General features: G+C 38.0%; 1 non-coding gene and 1 pseudogene across 1 annotated transcript; one reads left to right on the top strand and one right to left on the bottom strand.

The window, feature by feature from the left end:
* Positions 1 to 14,320: 14,320 nt before the first annotated feature.
* Positions 14,321 to 14,429, top strand: LOC122128119. The gene has a single exon (XR_006151368.1). It is a non-coding gene; the product is annotated as a U6 spliceosomal RNA (small nuclear RNA).
* Positions 14,430 to 16,232: 1,803 nt separating this feature from the next.
* On the bottom strand, positions 16,233 to 18,187 carry LOC122128106 (annotated as a pseudogene).
* Between the last annotated feature and the right edge of the window lie 3,989 nt (positions 18,188 to 22,176).

The raw sequence follows: 22,176 nt of genomic DNA, 5'->3' as shown, positions 1-22,176 counted from the left end.
CATTGGTGTGGATAAGGAGGAACTCGCATCAGACTGACCCAGAGCAATGCTCAAAAATAGGTAGGCTGTTGAAGTATCAAACATACACATGTCTGCTTCCTACTCCCAACAAGGATGTGTAGTGTGGGTGACCTGGCCCTGGGCCTAAGGGATTATAAATGGATGGTGGCGGTCAGAGGCTCATGGCTCCCATCCATAATCCTTGGTCTTCAGGAGGCTGAGGTCTGATGGTCATGACTCAGAGCCAGGCCGGGCAGGAAAGTCTAGGAGATTCTTATCTCCCATAAACTACCTTCCTCCCCAAACCCACACACAAGCCAGGTGTGCTGTGGCTCAAGTGGTGGAGCCTCAGCCTTGAACAAAAGAAGCTCAGGGATAGCACCCAAACCCTGAATCCAAGTCCTAAGTCTAACACAATCATAAAATAAATGAACAGTGTACACCTTTTATCTGACTTCCAAGAAAGATGGATGTAGTTTTCTGCTTGTACTTGTAGCAAACGGTAAGGGGCTTCCCTTGATGTTCCCCTAAACCTCTCCTCTCCTTTATCTGTCCAGGCTTAGGTTGCAGGACAGAATTTGGATCATCACCCTGGATGTGACCTTAGGTACCTTCCCCCACCCACCTTCCTTGGGGTCAGGATCCTGGATGCACTCCCTGTGGGAGGATGAGGCACCGCAGAGATGAGGGTAGGTATCCCAGACACTTATACACACACACACACACACACACACACACACACACACACACACACACACACACACAAACACAAACACCCCTAAGCCAACTCAGACTAGCCTTTTCCAAAGACACTTGATCTCCTTGGATTAACTGACATAGGAGAGAATTTTGATCCCCTGTAACTGATTATTTTAACTTGGGCTTGCTAGATGACAGGAGATAAACGGAACAACAACAACAAAAAGCCTTTGGTGCCCATCACCTGGAATTCAGGCTTATGCCTGTTATCCTAGCTACTCTGGAGACTGAGATCTGAGGATCACAGTTTGAAGCCAGCGATAAGCTGGAAAGCCCATGAAACTCTAGTCTCCATGGAACCACCAAAAAGCTAGAGGTGGAGTTGTGGCTCAAGTGGTAGAGCACCAGCCTTGAATAATAAAACTCAGAGAAACAGCTCCCAGATCCTCAGTTCAAGCCCACACGAAGAAATGGCCCCATCTTGTTGCCCACAGATTGCCAGGGCCTCAAGTCCCCTCTCATGGAGTGTGATACAACACCTGTCCCTGGGTGGTGTATCATGGCCTTCAGAAATCCTGGGGTGGAATCCAGGCCTTTCCCTTCGTTCACTGTCAACCCACATTGGCTGGAAGGCAGAGCCTGACAAGGCCAGCAGCCTGCAGAGCAGAGAGGCTCCAGCTCTGCCAAAGTCATCAGAATGGTCTTTTTGAAGGCAGCACTTGAAAAGGGGGTCTTGCTTAACAAGGAGGATCTGACAGGAAGCACGGAGAACAAAGGTGCTGGATATGATGGACAACACAGCAGAGCATGTTGATTTCCAGCCAGGACTGCTGGTGAGAGACTCGGTATAGATGTGTGACTTGGTATAGATGTTGGAGACGGTCTTGAGACAGGTCTGAGGGGTCATAGAAGAACAGCTATCCAGGGCTTGGATTGTGTATTAGAGGTAGAGGGCTCATTAAGCTCGCAGGAAAGCATGGGTTGGATTCCTAGGTCCTGCATACACAGAAAAAGGTGGAAGTGGCACCGTGGTTCAGGTGAAAGAGCGCTCCCCTGGAGACAAAGAAAGTCGGGGACAGTGCTGGGGCCCCGATGTCAGGCCCCAGGGCTGTCACCATAAAACAGTTCTCCCAGGGACCTTGGTGACAGGTGGGTGGCTATGCCCTGAAGCTCTCAGTAGATCCATCCGTGCTTTGTGTCTCCATTGACAGAGGGGAGCTGGATTCTCCTTCTGCCCTGGGCGCCCCTAGGCCGGGTTATCAGCAACCCTCCTAACATCTTCCACCGGGACATGGAGCAGCCCCAGAAGTCCTCAGGTACCAGTTGGGTGGGGCAGGAGGATATAGGGCAGGCCCCAGAACTCCTAGTGGGTCTGATTGGCCCTGGAAGACCAAGCAATCTGGAGGAGACAGACGGGAGTAGAGAGGGCTTGTGATGTGGAGGGGGTCCTTTAATTCCCATGGCCCCACCCAGATTCCGAGCCTCCCTTGGCTGTCCCTGAGGGAGGTAGAGGGGTGTCTAGGTGGTAGCTTCTAGAGGAGGACTAGGTGGAAATTCTGAAGGACTAGACACCTTAAGCCAGTTGCTCACCCCTGTCATCCCACACCTGTCATCCTGGCCACTAGGGAGGCTGAGATCCAGAGGATCTCATTTCCCAGCCCAGGCAGGAAAGTCCCACGAGAGCCTTATCTCCAATCTCCAACCAGAAGTGGCACTGTGGCTCAAGTGGTAGAGCACTGGCCTTGAGGAAAAATCAATATCAGGGACAGTACCCAAGCCCTGAGTTCAAGCCTCTCAACCAAAACCAAAACCAAAACAAAAAACAAAAAAAAAACAAACAAGAAAGAAAGACACCCCTTCCTTGTTTGCAAGAGATGCTGAAGTAGTGGCGTTGCTGTGGTTGGGAGACCAGATGCTGGCCTCACTGTACAGACATTTCTAATAACTCCCCAGGTTTGCCCCAGTGTGAAGCCATAGTAGGGTGTGTGGTTCCTTACTAAGAACTCCAGAGGTTGTGGCTTGTGGCAGGTAGCGAGTGGGTGAATGGGAGCAGGGGTGGGAAGGTAGTGTCAACTATATGCTCTCTATCCATGGAAGAATGGTTTGGATGCTGGTTACAAAGTCTGAATTGAAGGGTTGCATGTGGTTTGTGGCCTGACGAGTTGGGTTTACTTGGGTCTAAGAAGGTGGCTGAAGCCTGTCGCTGCCGCTGGCTCACAAGTGTCATCCTAGCTACTCAGGAGGCTGAGATCTGAGGATTGCGGTTCAAAGCCAGCTTGGGCAGGAAAATCTCTGAGACTTTATCTCCAGTGAACCACCAGAAAGCCAGAAGTCGTGCTGTGGCTCCAGTGGTAGAGCACCCACCTTCAGCTGAAGAGCTGAGGGACTGCGTGCAGGCCTAGAGTTCAAACCCCATGACCGACAACCAAAAATAAGGTAGGTGAGTTTTCTGCATAGTGGTGTGTACATTTAGGAAATGCCAAGATGTGTTATGAGCCATTCCAGATGTGTAAGATGTCCTGAGTTTTATCTACACTTGGTCCGAGGATGGCAGTGACATCTTCTTTGGGGTGGGATGCTCAGGGTGCTCAGGGACTGCTGAAACCTTGGGTTAACATTTTGATATCGTGGTCTCAGCACTGATGAAGCCTATCTGCATGAGTATAGTTGTAAATAGATTCCTCAGCCTAAATTTAGCCACTGTTAAAAAATGTTTATATCTTTATCTGTCACCCATCAGAGCTTAAACCTGAATATAAAGTCTAAGGAAAATGATAAGGTAAGAATTTAGCTTTTTTGGATATAATGTAAACAAAAATGCAGCATAGAGTAACTCATTGGACTAAAGTCAACCTATTTCTCTAAAATAAGCATTTCCTTACAATGTGTATTATTCTCAAGAAGGAAATGGGGAATGTGAGAAGAGGGCTAAACAAGTATTGTCTTCAAATATACATGCTTTGGATTTACCTCTTTATTTTGTTATAAGAATTTTTGATAAAACTGTTTGAATAATTGATTTCCTGGTCAAGTATAACATATCCTAGTTGCATAAACCAAGCTACATTCAGAAAATGGTATATGCTAATTAAATAAAGAAAACGTATTCAATGAATAGAAAAAAGTATATGCCTATGGGATAATATTTTGAAGAGTGCATTGGAACTATTCTAATATAATAATTAAGTTGAACAATTTCACATTGACAGTAATTAACTATAATAATTTAATGCTAATTGGACAACATTGTCTTTCTAAAGGAACAAAACCTATTTCTCCTTTTACTTTATCAGGGAAATATCTGAGCAAAAAATGGAAATAAACACATGACTCTATAACAACTGGAATGAATTTTTGCCTCTTTATTAGCAAATATTAATTTTACACAGTATTATATTGTGTTATACACATATGTCCATATAATGTAGCTTGCTAAATTTTATTCCTTTTATTAATTTCATTAACCTAGTTTTATACTTATGTTTTATTATGTCATACTAATATATGAAATATTTGAACATATTTACTCCACAGTATTTCTCTTCATCTCCTCTCTTACTTTTTTCCAAATTAAATCAGTTCTATCTTTTACACCTGGGTTATTCATTTTATTTTCTTTGTCTAGAGTCTGCATATGAGAAATCTAGTATTTGTTTTTTACAGTATGGCTTATTTCTTTAACATGAATGTTTCCAGTTCTATTTTCTTTTTTTTATTGTGAAAATACTGTACAGAGGGGTTACAATTACATGGACAAGATAATGAGTACATTTCTTATCAAGCATTGTAGCCTCCTCCTTTGTTTCCCCTTCCCATCCCTTCCCATCCTTCCCAGCCCATCTACCCAATCCTCCCCGACCTCCCACCCTGCACGAAAGTTGTAAAGTTTGTTTTCGACATAACGACTTGTACATCTCATTGTTGCAATGGGTCCACATGTATCCCTATTTAAACGACTTGTTTTTCCCCTTCCCCTCCACAAATTATACCGACAACAAATACAGTGAAAGCAGGGGTTATGCCATAGGGAATGGACATTCAAAGCAACAAAGAAATAATCTTATAAATGTGATAGAAACAATCACATGAAAGAAAAAAAAACATTTTAATACATATCTTAGGGTTCATTTCCCTAACATCACCTTATCTGACCTTTTCTGCTTGACTCAGACATATACTAGTTATTGCAAATAAGGGAAACCATGGGACCTATGTTTCTTTGGGCCTGGCTTACTTCACTTAATATAATTTTTTCCAAGTCTTTCCATTTCCTAACAAATGGGGCAATGTCATTCTTTCTAATGGATGCATAGAATTTCATTGTGTATATATACCACATTTTCTTGATCCATTCATCTACTGAGGGGCACCTGGGTTGGTTCCATATCTTAGCTATAGTAATTAATGCTGCAATAAACATAATCGTGCTGGCAGCTTTAGTGTGGTCTTGTTTGTAAACATTTGGGTAAATACTCAAAAGTGGCATTGCTGTGTCATAGGGGAGCTCTATGTGGAGTCTTTTGAGGAACCTCCATACTACGGTCCAAAGTTCTATCTATTTTCTTGAATATGATATGATTTCATAATTATGTGTGGCTAAATAGTATATCATTGTGTATATGTGTATATATATTACAATTTCTATTTTCAATGAGTGATTATGGAACATGTAGTTTAATTCTGTAGTTACTAATTTTTTTAGGTGGGAGAAGGAAGGATGTAAATAATGATGCTTGGAATGAGAAACATGCTCTTTAGGCAGGCACTCTCGTACTTGAAACATCCTCTCAGCTGCTCTTTCATCAGTATTTCAATAGTGCATTGAATTTAAAAAATAAAATTTAATTACTTTTGCAAAGGTGCTTTTTTCAGTACCTATAATATTTTTTACTACAGTGTTACATTTACTATGTCATGTGAGTATGAGGATGTATGTGAGGATGAAAATCTAGGCATGTTTGTATATGTAGCTGACTCGAAGGAAACTGATACAGGTTTCAAATAAAAGTTTGAGACCTGTAAGTTGCTAAATTGATGTATATATCCAGTTTGTGGTGTGTGATTTCAAGATCATATTTTGGTAGGTTTCATACCAAGTAAATAGATGCTTCTAATCCAAAATCGTAAGGAATGAAATAATCATTGTCTTATTACTCCAGACATTGTAATAAGTGGAAAAAATGATTGAAAGTATGATGGGTCAGTAGTAAGCCTTTAGACACTCTACATTTTCCCCAAAATCTTCAGATGTATTCTTTGGATATTAATTACAAATGTATTTATAAACATAGATATAATATGATCTTATACATAAATATATGTATATATTATAAATATATCATATATAGTGATACTTTAAATGTGTACCATAAATATTGACTTATATTTAAATGTAATTCATCTCATCATTTATATATATATATGTATGTATATATGTATATATACATACATACATATATATATATATATACATATATATATATATATATATATATACACACTTTTATTTTTTGGTCAGTCGTGGGGCTTGAACTCTGGGCTTGAGTGCTGTCCCTGTGCTCTTCAGACCAAGGCAAGATCTCTACCACTTGAGACATAGTGCCAATTCCAGTTTTCTGGTGGTTTATTGGAGATAAGAATCTTATGGAATTTCCTGCCTGGGCTGGCATTGAACTGTGACCCTCAGAGCTCAGCCTCCTCAGTAGCTAGGATTATAGGCATGAGCCACGGGCTCCTGGCTATATTCACATCTGAGATTTGTTAGTGGAACACAGGGTACAGAAACTATTATTGTTACCATGGAATGACTTCACACTGACAGGTATAATTATAAGAAGAAAAACGATAAATATTCACAGTGGCACAAAAATCCCTTAGGTGCCTAGCAAGACAGGACGTTTTTCCAGACACTGCATGTGGTGTGAGCAGTTTGCAACCCAAGCAACTGTAGAAGATATTGGACCCTAAACAAAACTGACAATTGCATGAACCTAGTCCTCTATGACAGATTTAGGCAGGCCTATCTTAGAGATTCTTGCTAGGGACATGATGAAAAATTTATAGTTTAGTTGTGATTACAGAACTCTTTTACACATGTCACTTAGTCATTAACTATATTTAACAAAGTTCCCTTTGCTCTAACTTATATTTTCATGGCTCAGGAAACTGTTTTTTGTTTGTGAAAACTTGGCTGTTCACAACATAGACATGGGTTTTTAATCCTTTTGAAATTACTGTCTGCATAGTGTTCTATGAGATGAGCTTCTCTTTACCATATCATAGGAATAAACTTACTCTGATTCAAACTTGGACAACAGCTACCTTGTTCTCTCTCCTAGAAAACCATCTGTATAGACTTCTTTACATGTAAACAGACCTTCATTTACTTGCAAAAGTCTGTCAGTGAGTCAAACCTAACTCCCAAGTGGGGTGAATTCCTGTCATGCTTCCTTTACATTAAAAATGGGAAGAACTGTTCAGCAATGCACATACTTTTTAATGTGAAGTGTGACTCCTATTTTCCATAATGTGAATCAAGCAGAGGAATCCGTTTAAGATGTGAAAGAACCTTACAAAGAGTCTTGGACCTTGAGAATTGTCCTGGGTATGAATTTTTGGAGAAATATCCCTTCTAAGACAAAGGACTCAGTTGTTTTTTTTTTTTTTAACATTGTGCTGGCAATGGGGTTTGAACTCCTGGCCTTGAGCTCTATCTGGGTTTTAATTCTCAATGTTTGCTCTATACCACCTGAGCCACACCTTCACATCTTCCTTTTACCACAAGTGCAAAAAATAATCTCTTAGCTTTATCTACTTAAAATAGCTTGGAATTGCAATTGTCAGATTTGAACCTACTGAGTATCTAGGTATAAGCCACTGGTGCTGTGCTAGAACTCACTTCTTAAGAATAAATAATCACAAAAAGAGGAGAAATAAATATTTGTTCAATTATTTATGTGTTGTCTGATAAACCAAATCACTTGCTACTGGAAAAGAAAAAGAGAGAAGATAGAGATTAATATGGAGGAGAGAGACACAAAGAAAGAAGGGATGGGAGGGTAAATGAGTGGAGGGGAGTGAAAGGGAGGATATGAGAGGAGAGGGTAGCTGAGTAGAATTGTCTACTGCTCACTAAGGTATTGTTGAACAATCAGTACCATTGCATTTATGTAGCCAAAGCTTTATATTTTTGGTAGTAAGCTGAGATATAAAATACCAGTTTCCAGGTAGTAACCTGTTAGTGTGCTTCCTCCTGCACCAAGGAAGCCACAGTTAGGTTACTGTTACAGAGAAGGCAAGAGTAAGCAGTTTAAGTTATTCTGAGAAACAATCATTGACATGCCAGGAATGCTCCCTTATATGGTGAAGTCAAGCATCACTCTTGTTCCCTGCTACAGTCTTTCTCTCAACGAGAATAGCAGAAACAGAAGAGGAAGGAGATATCTGAGTAATGATCATCTCTCTGTTTACCCTCATCCCTTGGTCTCTCAAACAATAAAGCCAAAGGAGATTTAACCTGAACTAGTGGCGAAAATGGGGGGAAAAGTTCAGTCTAACTTATTGTGAAACTTTTAATGTAATTGGGGCAGCATTTCAAATACTGAAATAAAACTTTTTAAATTATTAATAAAAATTTACTCGAAATTTATTGAAAATTTAGAAGACTACAGGTCTCACTACATAGTGGAATCTGCATAATTAAAACTGACTCGTGCTCCTATCATCAGAAATTGAAGATTGTCCCTAAACATAGACTGCTGAAGTGATAAGCGATGGAAATTCATGATGGATAGCATAATGCTGAGAGCATGGAAATTATTTCCTTTCCATCTTCAGTGTTTAGAGAAGAAAAAAGATCTCTAGGATGGCCCTGAAGGTGCAATTCTAAATTTAAGACAGAAGGTGAATAGTAAAATATACCTATCCCAGCCATTCAGAGATTAGAAATGTGGAGAAATATATTCATTTATGTGGTCAAACATGGAAGAGAGGATGTGGCAAGCCCATAGCCAAATGCCAAGGTAGAGATATTTAACAAAACACCATGAAGTTGAAACAAGTCTTAAAAGGGGATCTAGGCTTAAAGGAAGTAGAAGGATGGAGAGGGAAATGGTGGACTAATACAGTCATAACACTCAATGTACATATGTAAGAATATAAGTAGGAAACTTGAAGGGATAAGTGGGGTTGGGGTAAAGGAAGGAAGAAAAATGGAAAGATTGACAATGATCCAAATGCACTGAACATTGAAATGCACATACACTCTATTCAACACTGACATGATGAAGCGAAACCCGTTTGCACAACTTGCTAAAGATAATTTTTTGAAGTTTTAATATTAAGAGACCAGAAGCATAAACCTTTAGAGATAAATAAGAGGATAGTATTGACATATTGTTGAGGCTTGTGTTCCTTTCAATATACAAAATTTAATAAGTATCAAGTCTGCTGCAAATTGCTTAAACTGTAGAGAACCATATTTCAATATTACTGCACTTTCAATAAAAATAAATCTTATAGACCTTTAGGTTTCCCAGTTGTTTCTAAATATCTTAACATAATGCATTGGAACAAATTTCATTCCATATTTAAGTTTAAATTTTAAATCACTAAATTCTTTTAAAATCCTCTCGCTCAGGCACAGGTATGGATAGATAACTGATGTGGGCAGAATCAGAATTAATCAGAAGGCTGTAAATGGATGCTTACCTAGTTTACTCTCTGCTGGGTCATAGAATACAGAATGTCCTAATTGGAAAAAGTTAGCCTTCCCAGGTTTTCTGCATATAAACACTCCATCAACATTTTGTTATTAGAGGATTATTCAAGATTAGCTATATGTTGATTGATAATGACTGACCATGACTGGAAGGAGAGGGAAAAGCATCTACACTTCAGTGAGGTTCTGATTTGTGCTTCACAAAGTGTTATGAAAGCTCTCCATGAAAATCTAGCAGCTGCATTTCTAAAAAGTCCTTGCTTGGTTACATTTTCTGATAATGTCTCAACTCAATATTTCTCCTTGGAGTTCCATACTATTCAATGATGCTGACTGGTCTTGGTGATAAAATTTGTGCTTTTCAAAATTGTTCTCCCAATTCCACCCACAAATTGAAGATAAAATTTATCTGAAAAAATTTGTATCTGTTGATAGTGCATACATTTTTATGTTTCATTACAAACCTAGAATGTAGTAAAAATTTTCATAACAATTACTCTGCACTAGCTTGTGGGCAGATTCTAAAGTAAATAATATGCTGTGTTTATGTAGAGAATTTGAGTATCCAAAGTTTTCATATACCTGTGGTCCTAAAACCAATACCTTACTGATTTTGAGTGATAAATACAACTTCCTATAAGTACAGAAGTTTCCCTATATCTTTTTAATATATATTTTTATTGTAAATATACTGTACAGAGGGGTTACAGTTACCTAAGTAAGATAATGATAACATTTCTTATTGAGCATTGTTACCCACTCATTTGTTTTTCCTCTACCATACCTTTCCTTCACACCTCCCCAACTTCCCCATTCACCCTCCACCCCTTGATAGGGGTGTACATCTCATTGTTCAAAAGTGTCAACCTGTATCCTTTCCTTATATCTTTTCTTTTCTTTTCTTTTTGTAGGTCGTGGGGCTTGAACTCTGGGCCTGGGCGCTGTCCCGCAGCTCTTCAGCTCAAGGCGAGCGCTCTACCCCTTGAGCTACAGCGCCACTTCCGGTTTTCTGGTGGTTTATTGGAGATAGGAGTCTCACCGTCTCTCCTGCCTGGGCTGGCTTTGAACCACAATCCTCAGATCTCAGCCTCCTGAGTAGCTAGGATTACAGGCGTGAGCCACCAGCGCCTGGCTTCCTTTCCTTCTATCTTAAATGAAGAAGTGCTGCTTGATTTATGCTGATTCTACTTGTTTTGTTTTTGTTTTCCATTTGTGGTCTCTCTCCACACCCGGTGTGTTTTGTCTGTCTGTCTCTCTGTGCGATAGGGGTTTGCCATTCATGACCTGTGTGGGTGGGGATGCTGGGGCGTGTGTGTGTGTGTGTGTGTGTGTGTGTCCTGATTCTACTTGTGTAGACACACCTAAAATCACTCACCAAGGCCAAGAGCACATAAACGAAACACCATCATTTTTTGTTACTTGATATAATTGTTTCTACACATTTATTGACAGGTTACAAATTATTTTCAAACTTTAAAACATTAAAAATATTTTCTTTTTTTCTTGGCCAGGAAATCAGCAAGACCTCAGTCAGCATTTCTCACATAGGACTTTTCACATGGGTTGGTTAAATGCATATGTAGAATCCAGTCTCCTGAGGATTCACTCTTCTGCTTAGGAATTCATGCTGGCTGTTGTAAAAGAGCTCAAGTAAGGATGCCATTTAAAGCCTTATAACTTTATTCTTTACCAGGGCATTCTCCTGCTACTTTGTTGAGAGTTTCTACAAGAGCAAGCATTCTGTGGGGAGCAAGGAAACACCATATGACCTTTACTTCTGAGTGATTTGCTATCACTTGTACTGCATTTTGCAAGTGGAATCTCTCTAAACGTACCAGTTTTAAGAGATAAGAGGAGTGGTAAAAAAACTCTTAGAGACAAATACGTCTTCAACATACTTTGTTCCAAGCATTCCATTTAAGCATATTCAACAACTAGTGAAACTTGTGTTGGCTGTATCTATGTGTCTTTCTCCATGTGTGCATGTATACATGTGTACAGGTACGTGTGTATTTGTGTGTATAGTAACATACATGTGTACATATATAAGGGCATATACACACATGTATGCATATGTGAATAAATATTCATATACAAATATATGTGCGTATATATATCAGTTGTTCAGTGATTTAATCTATAGTTCCCAGCACATTGTCTTTCTCACAAAGTGTACCTGATAAATTGCTCCTAGGATCTGTGTTCTATGATGGGCATCCCTTGTACTCACTTCCCACATTCCTTTGTTTGTCATCCCTGTGAGCAACTTCGGTCCACTTTCCATAGGATAGCTTTGTTTTCGTTATATGTATTTACTAACTGATAATAAAAGAAAAAGGTTGTTTGTAAAAGAAAAAAACTTTTAGGTAACAGGTTAAAAGTATCTTATCCATCCCAATGATTCCTATGAGATAAAAATTATAATAGTAAAAGTGAAAAGGAATTCCTAGATCTGCTGTTTTGCCATTTAGAATGGCAAAGAATAATATCAAGTCACTCTTATAACTCTTAAAGAATGCAAGGGTAACTGATGGTCGCTATCATGTTCCCACAAAACTAGTGGATCCTGAAGGATAGTAGTAGACCAGCCGAAATTCTAAGTACCAGACATGGAGCATGAAAGAGAAAGAGAGGAAATGGGAGAGAGTGAAAGAGAGAGAGAAATATCACAATACTAGAAGTGCATAACAGACAAACAAGAGCTGTATGAGAATATTCATACTGCTATCTTTAGACTCTATGTGTACATTTGAAGGTATTTGATATACGATAACAAATCAACATGAAATATAAAGTTATTTCGATAAAAATAAAAATAACTCAGAAGAAATTATAAATGCAAAAACAATCTTCACAGAAGCAAACTCTCAGAGATATTTCATGACTTTAAAAAGGATAAAGTGGCTGAAGTTAGTATAAATTTAGAAGTACAATTCACAAAAATATAAAAATATATTTATATCTTTCATTATATAACCCAAAGCAGAAAGCAAATGTTGTTTAGATGATTTTTTAAAACACAGTTTCTCAGGTGCTGGGAAGGTGGTTCAGTGGTAGAGTGCTTGCCTTGCATGCGCCAGCCCCAGGGTTTGATTCCTCAGCACCACATAAGCAAAAAAAGATGGAAGTGGTATAGTGGTTCAAGTGCTAGCCCTAGCCTTGAACTGAGGGACAGCACCCAGGCCCCAGAGTTCATGCCTCATGAGCAACAAAATAAAAATAAAGAAAAAAACACAGTCTATCACTTTTTTGGCCTCAACTCTGTAATACAGCTGCTTCAGCCGAGGGCTAAAATTTTAGGTGTGGACATTTATCAACACTCCTGACTCAGACTCTATTTGATAATTTTTTAAATAAATATTTTGTTCCTAATTTTCCTTTTTGTAAATTAACATGCACCTATAAAAATTGGTTTGGCCATGCAAGTAACCTTCTCAAAGTACCTCCTAATGATGACTTACAAAAAGTTGTACTAGGGCTGGGAAGGTGGCTCAGCGGTAGAGCGCTTGCAAAAAGAAAAAAGCCATAAGTGGCGCTGTGGCTCAAATGGTAGAGCGCTAGCCTTGAGCTGAAGAGCTGAGGGACAGCGCCCAGGCCCAGAGTTCAGGCCCCACGATCGGACCCCCCCCCCAAAAAAAAAGAGTTGTACTATATTTCCACAAGTAAAACAATGCTACAAATAAAGAAAAACAATAATTAAATGTTAATAATTAATAAAATAAAAAACAAAACAATTATCACTGTTTTCACTATTTGAAGTATACTACATATTAGATTTTACTATTTTCTCATAATTCTGTACATTTAACACTGACTGAAGTTGTGATGTTCAACAAGAGTTTTATAGAATATGAGTAGTCTTTAAAGCTACCCACTAAGATTACATTTATGGCTCTTCTCATTATTTGTTTATGGCTTATATCATCATATTTCCTTGTTAACCTATAAACTAAGGAAGCCCTAAAGTTTTAACAGACTGTGTAGTTAAGAAAGTGTTAACTCTTCATTCTTCTTCTTTACACAAAAACTTTGCAAATTCTCATTAATAAAGTTTCTCAAAACTCTGAAATGTATATACTTAGTAGTATATGTCTGCTACCATAAATCTTAAATACTTTATGGAAAAGTTTTATACCTGCCAAACAGTCCTAATTTTGGCATATATAAACAAATTCCCAAAATTAAATATATTTAAAACATTGGGCTGGGAAGGTGGCTCAGTGGTAAAGTGCTTGCCTTGCAAGCCGGAGGCCCTGAGTTCGATTCCTCAGCACCACATAAGCAAAAAGAAAAAAGCCGGAAGTGGCACTGTGGCTTGAGTGGTAGAGTGCTAGCCTTGAGCTGAAGAGCTGAGGGACAGCGCCCAGGCCCAGAGTTCAAGCCCCACGACCGGACCCAAAAAAAAACAAAAAAAAAAATTAAAACTTTTAACAAACCTTAACACTTGCTGCAGTGTTCATTATGACAGGTGCCTTGTATAGAATAATTGAATTCCTCCTCCTCCACATTTCTTGAACAACAAATATCTGGAATTATTTTGTTTTTGACATGTCAATCTTGATTTTATTCTTAAATGTGTGCTTATGTAAGAAATATATGGTTCTAAAATGTCATGACAATTTGAACTTACTTTTTGTTGAATCGTCTAGTTTAATAAAATCCAACTGCAGTTTTTTTTGGGGGGGTCTGGTAATGGGCCCTGAACTCTGGGCCTGGGTGCTGTCCCTCAGCTCCTCAGCTCAAAGCTAGCACTCTACCACTTCAGCCACAGTGCTGGCTTTTTTCTTTTTGCTTATGTGGTGCTGAGGAATCGAACCCAGGGCCTCATGTATCTAAGGCAAGCGCTCTACCACTGAGCCACCTTCTCAGCCCCCCAATTGCACTTTTGGTATAAAAAATATTTTGTGCTCAATTCAGCCACACATACACTAACATTGGAACGATACAGAGAAGATTAGCATGGCACCTGTGCAAGGACGACATGCAAATTCGTGGAGCGTTCCATATTTTTACAACAACAGATGCTGGAGGGGATGTGTCCACAAGGGAACCATACAGCATTCTTGGTGGGAGTGTAAACTTCTTCAACCACTTTGGAAAGCATTATGGAGGTTCCTCAAAAGATTCCACATAAAGCTCCCCTTTGACCCAGCAGTCCCACTTTTGGGGATTTACCTAAATGATCACAAACAAGACCGTACTAAAACTACTAGCACAACTATGTTTATTGCAGCATTATTTATCATAGCTAAGATACGGAACCAACCCAGCTGTCACCACTACATGAATGGATCAAGAAAATATGATGTATATACACAAGGGAATTCTATGCCTCCATCAGAAAGAATGACATTGCCCCATATGTTAGGAAATGGAAAGACTTGGAAAAAAAATTATTAAGTGAAGAAAGCCAAGTCCAAAGAAACAGGTCCCATGGTTTCCCTTATTTTCAATAACGAATATATGTCTGGGGTAAGCAGACAAGGTCAAAAGCTATGTGCATATGAACAGATATGATGATGTTAAGGGAATTGAACCCCATGATAGGGAAACAAGTAGTTTTTTGTTTCTTGCTATTGTTTCTAACGTACTTATAATGTGCGATGTGAATTTTTGTTTCTTTGTATGTTCCTCCCCCACGCTATAACCCTTGTTTTCTCTGTATTTGAAGTTGGTGCACCTGCCTCTTGTATGTACGCTTCTCTAATTTGGGGAGGGGAAGGGAAAATATGCATGCATGCAAATGCATGTGCATGCATGTGTGTTGGCCTGCTCAGAGTTTGAAATCAGGGCTTAAAGGCCTTGCTAGGCCTTTCCTCTCTAGGTTGGTGAGGTACTATATGAGCTATATTTTATTTCCTGAGTCTTTGCTAGTTCATTAAATTTTTTTAAGAATACTTTTTATTATCTTACCACAAAAGCATTCAACCAAAAAAATAAAGCTAATAGAAATTTTGAATAAAACATTTAGAAGAATTTTAAAACAGTGCAGAAAATAGCATTACGATGTTTTGGCATAATTGCAAACATTTTAACACTTTCACATTCTCTTTGGAACCAGGTTTACTATTAAATAAAGATGGCAGATGAAGAGTAATACAACCTAAAAAGAAATCCTTTAGTTATATGGCTGAGAATGAAAACAGCTCAAATACATTTTGCTTTGCAAGTTAAGTCTCTCAACGAGCAATCTCATCCATTGGGGCATCTGGTTCTGTTAATGACCACATTGGCCAGTGACAAGTCCCCTAATGTAGCACGCCAACATTTTCATTTGACAGAAATGAAGGGAATAGTGCAGAACAGAACTTAAAATTTCAAGCAAGTGTCCATTTGGGCAATTTGATCTGCATCAAGATTAAAACATTGAATTACCAAATTCTGTTCTACATAAGTGAATTTGGGATATTTTACTCATTCCTTACCATGTCTTACCATAAATTAGAAATTCAAGGCCCTAAATACCTTCAATTATATAGCTATAGATCTGTATCAGGAAGAGAGGAATTGGCTTGAAAACCTAAATAAGTAAATTACTTACTTAGATTTAATTTTTCTCTTGGCTTCTGATGGGCAAGAGATATTTGAAGCCTAAAAGTTTAACAGTTCTCAAAAGACAAGTGAGCCTGTTTCTGTAGAAATTATCTTGATCAATGCTCGAATACAGGAAGTAAGTAATTTCTACTTACAGTTATAATGGTTCATAATAAAGAACCCGAGTGCTATTCAGTATTATCTAGGCACTTTTCTCTTTCTGGGAAGTTTAGATGGTTTCCAGGGAATGTATTCTGACTTTCTAACTCAGGGTACAAAGTTTGGTGGGGATACATGAGTCAATTGTTTATTTTGATGTTAGCTAATGTCAAATGATGAACTATCTGAACTTTGCCACGTCACCATCAGTTTTATCATTAAAATTGGCTTTAACTATTAAAATTGTATACAAGGAAATTAGGGGTGTTGCAGTATTTGGTTGCAAAAAATTTGCCATCTGGTGTTGGGTCAGAAAATGCTATTTCGTTAGTGCTGAGAAAACAGCCAAACATGAAGCAATTCCTGACAGTGTCTACCAGTCGTCTTGCAATGTGCTTTCTTCTTTTCAGTCTGAAAACAGATTCTGCTTATCCCACAGACTGCAGGTTCTGATGCATTTGAACACTGCCAAGCTCTAAAACTTTCTTTAGAGTTTGAAGATTCTGGGCCAGATGGTTCAGACAAGACTCGGAAGGCCTGTTTGATAGGTTCTGCAATTAAACAGCCAACTACTCTCTTTTCATCAGATACAAAGAGAAAAGTTTTAGTTTTGTTTGAACATTTGGGAATGACTTGCTGGAAACCCAACTCATGATCCACAAGTTCTTTTACATCTTCTACCTTTCTCAGAGCGTAACTTGGATCATGAGGCAGGATCAACACAATCTTTCCATCCCAAAACTCCGCAACCACTCTCTCTTTTTTCCAGGAATCTCTGGTGGTATTGGGCATGTTGCAGTTCATCTTCAGGGTTGGCAGCAGAATAGATCATGCCACAAGACTTATATATAGTAGTCCCAAAATGTTTTTGACCTGCATCAATGATGAGCTGGTCTTTTGTTTCTTTATTTGTATCTCTCATGTTCATATTTTTCTGAGCCTGTTTCAAGAAGTTAGTACCACTCATGGATCCCAAAGAAATCTGTTCTCCAGCTGTAGATCTTTTTGCATTGACTGAAGACACATTGAAGATGGGGTAGACAGTGGACTCAGGAGAAATTGTCATGTTTTCAACAGAATTCCCTGAAGGAAAATTGTTATCTTTATCAAGTTTATATTCCTTTGAAGAAACTACTGCACCAAATGAATCTTTTATTAATTCTTCTTTGTTTCTACTTCTTGAATGTTGTAGTTCAACATTCTTTTCTAGTAATGAGCATTTTGACATTTGATTCTCCACAAAAGTTTTTCTCTTACATATAACCTCTGAATCAGAATCTCCAGTTGTTTCTGGTTTATTTTTGTATGTGACTCCTAGTGATGGTGTATCTTCTGGTGACAATGTTTTAAGAGACATTTTTTTCCTACTAATAAAAAATGCGGCTCCACCTTGGAGTGTAACCTGTGGTTTTACCTTTTGGCTTAGAACCTGAGGAGTATTTGGATTACTTTCAGCTAGGTAACAATTATATTCTTTCTTTACAACAGGTTTATTTGACATTTGATTTTGCTTGGAATTTCTAGAATCTGTTGACACTTCCTTGATGTGTGTATAACTGCATTGACACTTAACAGTTAAACTTTTTCATATATTTTTGGTCTTCTTTTTGATAGAGACTGGTTTTCCCTGCAATTTTTCAGTTATAATGGGAATAAGTTTATCTTCACCATTAGTCTGCAGACAAGATCTACTATCTCTTATCAGCTTTCTCTCCAGAGGATTGAGGTACAATTTATCTTTGTTGTAAAAAGATATAGTAGGCACAGCAGATTTAAATGGTGAGCTGTGATCTACAGATGGCAATCTGTTTTTTGTAGTTGTTTTGTGTGGACTTGAAATCAAATGGTCTTGAGGAAAGCAGTGTTCTCTGACTTCTTTTTTATCACCGTTCTGACAAGTGTACTTTTTTGTAGGTGATGGAAATAGACTTTCAGTGAGGTTCAAAATTAATTCCTGTGATGATATTTCTGATAACAGGCTGTCACAGTTCAAAAAATTCTGCTTCTTCTTTCTTGGGGTGAACACTGCCATCTTCTTAACTGAACTCCTCCGGTCAGAGACTGTGGTTCCCCGCGGCTTCTACTTGCAGCCCGGGCCCGGCAGCCGCTCTGTGCAGCCCGGACCCCTCAGACCTCTCCTCAGCGTCATTAAAAATTTTGAAAAATAATTTCATGAATTTTTTTTGTCCTGATTGACCTCCAATGGTTATCCACAGATCCCAGGCTCCTGAGTAGCTATCCCGAGTAGATAGGATTACAGGTGTGACTAACCAATACAAGGTTTTCAGAATAATTTTAAAAGTAGAAGAAAATTTACTTCATGGGGGCCTGTTTTATTATCTCTTACTTTTAAAGCATTTTGGATTGATTAAATGTGAATTTATTTCATTTTTGGATTCTTAAAAGATAGTAAGTGATGATATTTAAAAGTTTTGGTACTTTTTAAAAAAGGAAACTGGAACTGTGGGACAGAAGAAATTTGCCTCTCTTTGGACCTCAATTTAGAAGCTCAGCTCTGTGCATGATAACCCAATGTCACCAACACAGTCTGTGATGAAGACAAAATGTGACAGAAAACAATCACCATGAGCAATATTTACTATGCTATTATTACTTGGACAATATGAATATTGAATTGAGAGAGTAAGAGAATGGAAAGAATTTACCTACCTTTTGTGTATTGCTGAATGACTTTTGGAAACTTTGACTCATTTCCTTCCTCACTGTGTGTCTTTGGGCCATGCCCTTAGTGCCTTTAATTACAATTTTTCCCAACACTAAAATGGTAATAACATTAGCTTTATAGCAAATGTTATCTTAAGAATTAAGAGAAATAAAACGTAAAATACTTAACATAAACTTCTATGAATGAGCTTTGAGTTTAGCCAGAAGTTTTTTTTAAATACCTAATAGAATGTCATAAGTATTACAGAAATCATTACATGTAGTGAGCAATGTTATCTATTGATCATGCTCTGTTTCCAAGGAAGCCAGGTAGATAACTTCTCATGCTGTAAATCAAACTGGTTATCTTCAGTCTTGTTAGTGTAAAATTATGAGGGACATAATAATGAAGGAATGTTGTAGACTGAGATGAAGTCCAAAAGAAAATGTACAAAACTGATAACACATAAAAGTATCTGAGCAGTATATTGTGTTTTACACCATTTAAGTTACATCACAAAGATAAGGCAGACCTAGAAGAATGAATTGTCTTTTTGATATTCTATCATAGGTCTTTCCTTGTAGAGGCATCATCAGATGAAAGGAACTGTATTTTTTTTTTGTTTGCTTCCTTCCATTTATTCTTCAGTTTGAAATCTGAACTACATGAAACAGAAAGAAACCAAGGGAAATTAGTCACACAAGCTTTGGAAAGAAAAATCAACATAAAATAAAATACATAGCCTTGTATAAGGTCTAACTAAATTGAGTTATATAGTCTCAAAGCATTAACAGAAAATTATTTAAACAATATCATGTTATTGAAAACTGAAAAAGTTAGGAGTAGCTTAATTTTTTCTTTTCTACTACCTTGAATTAATGATTGATTTTGTATAGAGAGATTAAAGATGAGATTAACAAGAAACTTGATTAAAAATGGACAAAATTTCTGAATAGACATGTTTTCCAAAAAGCCCTGAAAATCACCAGTGTGTTTACAAAGTTGTGTTTAATACAACTTTTATGCTGGCTTAATGTTTTGTAAACAAAAGTCATTAGAGAAATGCAATTCAAAATTACTATGATACTACTTTATAACTATTATAACTCTTATCAAAAAAATCAAAGGAACCAGGTGTGGTGATAAAGGCTTATAATTCGAAGATTTTAGGAGGTTGGAGTAAAAGGATTTGGGTCTGAGGTCATCTTGGGTACTGCACACAGTAAAAACCTGCCCTCTAAAAAAACTCAAAAGGTAATCATGTTGGCTGGTGAGAGTGTGGAGAAAAGGAAATTTTTTACACTCGGTCAAAATACAGGTTAGTACTCTCCTTGTAGAAAGTAGTATGCAGTTTTCTAAAGAAATCCAAAGTTGAAATATCATCTGACCCACCAATCATGTGATTATTTCTCTCTGGGTAACTCGTAAATATATCTGTAGTTCATTGTTATTCACATTATTCACAACAACAGCCAAGATATAAATCGAAGTTCAGTGTTCAACTACAGACTAATAAACAATTGTGGTGCATGCAAAAATATATTTTTCTGTTTCATCCTTAAAATAGCAAGAGACTTCTCCCATTAGCCATAACTTATAATGACCTGAAAGATGTATTCTAAATGAGGAAAAATGTTGTCTTCTGATTTTTGTAAACACACACACACACACACACACACACACACACACACACACACACACACACACACCAACCTCATACATTGAGGGAGAAAATTTTTTTAATTTTAATTTTAATTTTTTGTGAACATACTGTACAGAGAGGTTACAATTACATGGGCAAGATAATGAGTACATTTCTTATCAAGCATTTCAGCCTCCTCCTTTGTTTACCCTTCACATCCCTTCCCATCCTCCCCCTGCTCCCCCACCCCATCTCCCCACCCCCCCCCCACCAAAGTTGTAAAGTTCTTTTTGACATGACAACTTTTATTTCTCATTGTTGTAATGGGTCCACAGTTATCCTTACATGACTTGTTTTTCCCCTTCTCCTCCACAAATTGTACCGACATCAAATATAGTGAAAGAAGGGGTTATACTGTGGGGGAGGGACATACAAAGCAACAAAGAAATAATCTTATAAACGCGTTAGAAACAAATGCATGAAAGAAAAAAAAACATTTAGGTACATATCTAAGGGTTCATTTCCCTAACATCACATTATCTGACCTTTTCTGCTTGACTCAGACATATACTAGATGTTGCAAATAAGGGAAACCATGGGACCTATGTTTCTTTGGGCCTGGCTTACTTCACTTAATATAATTTTTTCCAAGTCTTTCCATTTCCTAACAAATGGGACAATGTCATTCTCTCTGATGGAGGCATAGAATTCCATTGTGTATATATACCACATTTTCTTGATCCATTCATCTACTGAGGGGCATCTGGGTTGGTTCCATATCTTAGCTATGGTAAATAATACTGCAATAAACATAGTTGTGCTGGTAGCTTTAGTGTGGTCTTGTTTGTAAACATTTGGGTAAATGCCCAAAAGTGGGATTGCTGGGTCATAGGGGAGCTCTATGTGAAGTCTTTTCAGGAACCTCCATACTGCTTTCCAAAGTGGTTGAGCAAGTTTACACTCAGAGGGAGAAAATTCTTGAAAAGTAAAGCAAAGTGGAATTGCTGGGGCATTTAGGTCACAATGTATAAGATAGGAGATATACAGGTTGAACAGGCATAGAGTTGTAATGTACAGCATGAGGATACAGGGGACAACACTGGCCTTACATAGGAATGAAGCTAAATAAGTAGGAGTTGTTCTTCCTAGTAGGGGTTGCGCTTTTGGATGCTCTTCCTCCAGTAATGGATAAGATGAGCATAATTCTTTAAATATACCTGCCTGTTTGCAGAAATAATAACAAACAATATAGCAATAATGTTGTATGCTCAACATAGGATATGAGATTATCCTTGGTATAAACTAATTATTACAAATAAGGGAAACCGTGGGACCTATGTTTCTTTAAGTCTGGCTTACTTCACTTAATATAATTTTTCCAAGAACTTCCATTTCCTTACAAATGAGGTGGTATCATTCTTTCTGATGGAAGCATAGTATTCCGTGTGTGTGTGTGTGTGTGTGTGTGTGTGTGTGTGTGTGTGTGATTTTCTTGATCTATTCATCTACTGAGGGGCATCTGGATGGATTCCATATCTTAGCTGTGGTAAATAATACTGTGATAAACATTATTTTGCTGGTAGCTTTAGTGTGGCCTTGCTTGTGGCCACCTGGTTAAATGCCCAGAAGTGGGATTACTGAGTAATAGGGGAGCATTATTGTGTACATCAAGGATAATCTTAGTAGATGAGCAGAATCGCCCTATAGCTATGTACATATGATTGTATAAGGTGATTCTAAGTGAAATGAACTCCAAGA

The sequence above is a fragment of the Dipodomys spectabilis genome, unplaced genomic scaffold, assembly GCF_019054845.1.
Source record: "Dipodomys spectabilis isolate Male_0828 unplaced genomic scaffold, ASM1905484v1 ptg000323l, whole genome shotgun sequence".
Classification (NCBI taxonomy): Eukaryota; Metazoa; Chordata; class Mammalia; order Rodentia; family Heteromyidae; genus Dipodomys; species Dipodomys spectabilis.
This window is presented reverse-complemented; position numbering and strand designations above follow the sequence as displayed.